We start from the raw sequence: 6,000 nt of genomic DNA, 5'->3' as shown, positions 1-6,000 counted from the left end.
AAATCTGTCATATAAACCAGTTAATGACTCATCAGGCTTTGAGTCAAAGTGTTCATACTCTTGAGTAAGTATAGTCTTCTTGTTCTTCTTAATTGATTCGGTTCCCTGGCATCTTGTCTCCAAAGCATCCCATATCTCCTTTGCAGTCTTGCAGTTGATTACCCTGTTTGACATTACATTATCAATAACACTATACAGCAAGTGTCGTACCTTAGCATCCTTAGCAATTGATGAGATATCTTCAGCAGTATAATCACTCTTCTCCTTTGGTACAGATTTTGCTGGTTGACCTGCAACTATAACAGAGAGTTTGGTTGGCTTGTGTGGTCCTTCATTGATTCTGTCAAGATATTCTGGATCAGTAGCTTCCAGAAACATAGACATCCTCACCTTCCATATGGAATATTCAGATGGTTTCAGTCGGGAACTCTAATAGTCTCATATCGACTATGGATTTGAGTCTTTGGAGGTTCTTCAGTTTTGGTGGGCTTGGTTGGAGTTTCTTCTTCAGACATGATTGTTTTTGGATCTTAAACTGTTTGTGTGTTAACAGATCAGCTCTGATACCACTTGTTAGGTCACACACACTATAGAAGGGGGTTGAATACAGTGTTTATCACAATCAAATCGAATTAAAGAACTCAAGTAACAGAAAACAGACTTTATTCAATATAATAAACTCTGTTACAATATGGAACTGTCCTCTCTCAGTGATGAACAAACTATCACGAAAGTTGTTAGGGTTACAATGAATATTATTCTCGATAATGATAACACATATAGTGTAAACCCTATGTCTGTGTTTATATACTACACAGTTACAAGATAATCGCTAATTGATATGGAATATAATTCTGCTTCTTAAAATATATCAATCAGATATCTTTTCTTCCAAGTATTCTATATTTCATAGAATTCCTTCTTCATGCATATTTCTTCTTGCGTTTGTCTTGATCTTCTTTCCTTTCAATCAGCCGTCTTCCTTATCTGAAAGTCCCCTTAAGTCCTGATATTATCTTCTGATAAATATCTCCTGATAACTTAAGTTCTGACCACTTAAGTTCTGACTTCAGTATAAGTGTTGATTTCCAGTTAAGTACTGATTTGTCATGTTTAAGTAAGATCTGAAAACTAAACACAAATCATATTAGACATGACATTATCAAATATATATTACACCGGGGAAAATGATACGTAGTCCAATCAATGGAGGCAACAGTACCACGAGAACCAAAACCAGTCTCAACAGTCTTAGGAACATCACCAGTTTCGTTAACCATCTTGTTAACTATAATATAACACAGAAAATCTATTCAAGATTGCTGGGAATTAATTAGACTAAACACGCAACAATGGGCAGTTATATAATCAAGATTTAGCAAGAACATGCAATAAATCAATAACGAAACAAAACACGAAGGCAAAACAACAAGAAGTAACCAGAGACTGAATTGACAAAAAGAGGATAAAAATATTTTACTCTTACAAAAGCTTTAACAAAGTCTAAAGGAACAAAACATCTGAGTCGCCTAACCTTCGAGAAGCCTAGACTGTTCTTGAAGAGATTATTGTCCCACTTACGTTGTGTTGGGTTACAATACTATCGCTTTCAAGATAAAATAGTACAGAGTAATTCGTCAACGGATACGTAGCACTCAATAGCGACATGTACCTTAGTTCGCCCGAAAAACCTTTGATATAATTTGTATGTATATAGGAGAAAATAGAGAGAAGCAACGGATAGGGTTTTCACTTATTAAATCGTGTATTCTGTATATTTTTCAAACGTTAAATTCTATCTATAGACAAAACTAAAACGTAACTGAAAATAATCCATAAATTAAAATAAATATTCTGACTTAAATTGTAGTTAATAATTTTTTTTCCAGAATCAGAAACGTAACAGTCAGTATCAGAGTTTGTTAAATCCTGATATGAGAAGCCCAGTCAATATTAGTATTTACCTCATCAAATCCTGATCCAGACGTCATAATTTATTCAACCTTAGCAAATCCTGATTCCAGGCATCAGAATTTATTCAGCCTCAACAAAAACTGATCATCAGGCAAGTCATGATTTGATCAACAAATACTGATATCCAATATCAGTATTTATTCCTTCCTTATTAGAGATTATAAATTCGGATCAACAAATACTGATATTCCTTGTTACACAGACTCAATATTCATATTAAAAAAATATAACAAGTCAATTAATATTTTAATTAAAGCAATAGTAAAATTCCTCGCCAGGTCGTCTCGAGTACACGAGACGCCGAGATGTTCGCCCGTCGACCCGAGTCGAGGCGTGACGAGGCGGCGACGCACGCGAAGCACACACTAATACCATACACTCCCACGTACCTTAATAGTTGTACAATATACTTGCACATGATATTATATAAAATACTCAACATTACATTAACTTATCAACATAGGATAAACCCACAAAACCTTTTTCAAAATACAAAATTCAATTCTCAATTGCTATATGAACTAAACTAAGAAAATAATTTTAATGCAAACATGAAAGTTTAAGTTTTCTAATAAACAACTTCCAATAATTAATTTTAGATAATTTCATCACGAACATATCTAAAATGGGCTTGAATCTTATCATTTTCTAACAAAAATTACACTAAAAAAGAAAACAAAATCATAGATAGATAGAAAATGAGATGAAATGGGTTTAAATAGAATAAAGATAGGTCGGAATGGAGAAGTTGAACGTGGAGTGTTATAGACCACAACATTGTGCATATATTGACAGTGTGTACAATCTGAGGTGGCCAAAATTTTGGAGTAAATAGCTGCATTATGGGATATGGATTGGTGGCAGATAAGATCATTTCCTGAAATTAAAGACGATGCAGTTAGAGATGGTGACAAACCAACTCTCGCTGAAAATTCAAGTTTTTGAAAACAATTTAAGGGATGCAGGGACCAACTACGGATTGCCTCAAGCACACCCCGATCCCCGTTATATTAAATTCCAAGTTCCAACCAATATATTGTCTGCCGCTTTGAATTAAATGTCTAATTGATGCAGCATTTGTGCAAACCACTCTCAAAATCGAGTATCAAAATGACTATTTGTGCGTGTCTGTAACCATGAACTCACAGTTGGTAAACCAGTGTTACAGCACACACTCATAAGTCATAACTACTGCGAGTATTATCTGTATCTATCTTTCGTCCCTCTCGACCTTTTCCAGCTTAGCTCTAATATAGAGTACACATTCATAGTATATCATTATCACTTATCAGGGTATAAGCTTCAGTTTGTACATTAGAGTAGCTGCCTAGCTGGTAAAAAAAACTCAGAAACATATTGGTTGTTCTTATATATCTTGGGATATTTTGAAAGGCAATAGAAGTTGTGAAACTAATTTTTTCACGCTCTTGATAACTCCTGTATAACAAAGTTCGATTATATAAAAGATCGTCTTTGTATTTACACTCCAGAACAAAGTCGTAGGTTGGAGTTAGATTTGTCAACTATCTATTCGGTTTGTATTATCTTCGGTTTAACATCACACTTATTATGTCGACAGGTTTCTTGTTAGAGCAAATCCAATATAAGATATAAGAGCTAAGTATGTGCTAGTAGTTTCCTTATACATATTATAAAATAATAACTCTTAGGAAGTTAGGACATGATTTTATATTTCAACTCCATCAATGATCTCTAAATCCATCCCTTATTATTATAATAATAATAAATTTGAAAAGATATGAACAAAAAGTGGAAGAAAGAGAGAGAAAAGAGTAGAAGAAAGAGTGAGAAATTAATATTTTATTAATAATAATGATATAAGGGATGACTAGTTGTTCCTTAAAGATAAGGTACGAATGTGATGTATTAGTGATTTAAGGAAGCAGTAAGAGACTTTTGGAGTGTCAATTTAAGCCAAATTCTTTATATTTAAACTTAAGAGCCCATTTAAGGAAGCTGTTGGACTTACTCTAAAATAGCTATAGGTATTATCAATGCTACATACATTTTGAAATTAAATATTTCATAATTTACCTGAATTTTATCACTTTCCCCTAAGTTTTATTTAAAGTACAACAACATTTATTTCGTTTGATATAGTTTGATGATGTAGCTAGGTGTATACATGCGCATCCTTGGTTTTAAATTTAGAACCAAGAATATATATTTGCATATTTGCATTCAAGTATATAACTTTTTGGAATTAAAATTTTTGATATTTGATTTCAAATTATAAAAATGACAGCACTTATATCATTGCATTGGACTTGCTTTTTATACTGGGATAAGTCCATCGGGTATGGGCAGTTTTTACAATCTCAGATGGCCAAATTTTGGACGTAGTGGAGCATATGTGACAGTGTGACACTGATACTGATTGAACAAAATTTTTGAAAATAAACATTAATTATACCAAATGATAGAGATGCTTCCAATATAACTTTTGTCTTGTCAGATAAAATTGAATATAGACGATGGAGGATATACTTCTCTAATAGTAGTAAATACTCAGTAGCTTTTTCACATTTGGAGTGATGAATCTGTGTTTTACTTAAATTTGGGTTTTCATGAAAATATTATGCATTCTAAAGCTAGCATGGATTTGGTTGTTTTGAGTGCTCACTACCTAGTTCGCCTATGACTAGGGTCATCAGGGCATTTATGACTTGCAGAACATGCTACCTGGGCTTGGAGAGTTGAACTGCTGTGGTCTTTCTAATTTACTAATTATTCGTTTTGCTCTCTGGTGTGCAGAAGGTTTTGGTTTTAAATAAATTTACATCTCAATAAACTGCTAGTAAAAAGAATACAGGACTACTGTGTAAATCGGTCTGTTCTGTTAATTCGTGTTTCTCTCTATTTCATGGTACTTGGATAACTAGGACTTATTGAACATGAAATTCCAAAAATGCATGTTTATTGTTTTATCGACCTAGCTTCTCATGTCCCCGGACCAAATACTAATACTATTTTCGAATCTAGAAAAAAAGTAACCGTTTTTTAACGTTTTCTTCCGGTTGTTGGCTGCTGCACATCCAGTGGCGGATGTAGTGTAATGCATGGTGTGTCACTTGACACACCATTATTTTTAAGAATTTTCTTTTTTTTTCAGCTAATACGGATTATGCTTGTGCCTCCATTCTCTATCACTGTTTTCCTACTTTTGCATAACAAAAGTTTCATTTCTGTTCACAAGTACAACATGTATTCCGAACTCATCCCATTTGTTGCTCATATTAGTGCAAAAAAGAGTATACTACTTCTTACAAGTTGTTTGTGAAATTGTCAAATAAATGTTTTACTTTACTATTTTTCTATTTTCACTAGCTTGTTAATAAGTCTCAGTAGGTTAATATGGAACTGTATTTAGTTAATTTAGGATTGTGTGATTAAATAAGTGTTATTATGTAGCATATAATAACATTTTAGACTCAGTGAAAAGTAAAAGTTTGTATACGCGTCTAATTCTTAATCGTTAATAGGTGATACATCATTTTAAAATTTCTGTATCCGCCAGTGTGCACATCAATGCAGACTATTTTTATTCAAGATTGGCTTATATCCAATTTAGGCAGAGTTTTATATCAATTTTATGTTAAGTTATTTAATTTTTCAGTTTAAATTATAAATTATTTATTTAAAATTTATCAAACGGACATTTACTATTACCTTATATCCGATTTCCTTACCTAATAGTCGGAGCTTTACCATTTATTTTTCTCCAGAAAGAACTACTCCATTTCTTCTGTTTCAGAACCAAATTTTAGAACAAAATGGTGGGACCTGCATGTAACTTTCATGAGTTTATAAACTTCTCCATGTAAATTTCATACTACATTTTGTAAATGCAGACTATTTTTTTCATTTTAAATTATAAATTATTTAAAAAAAAAAATCCGAAACGGGCCCTCAGTACGGGCTTATATTCAATTTCCTCACCTAATAGGTAGAGCTTACAATTTATGTTTCTAAAAAAACCAACAACTCCTAAAATTTTAGAACACA

This window comes from Apium graveolens, chromosome 4 (assembly GCF_009905375.1).
Source record: "Apium graveolens cultivar Ventura chromosome 4, ASM990537v1, whole genome shotgun sequence".
In the NCBI taxonomy this organism is placed as follows: domain Eukaryota; kingdom Viridiplantae; phylum Streptophyta; class Magnoliopsida; order Apiales; family Apiaceae; genus Apium; species Apium graveolens.
The sequence above is the reverse complement of the archived record's forward strand: the minus strand, read 5'-3'. Positions refer to the sequence as shown.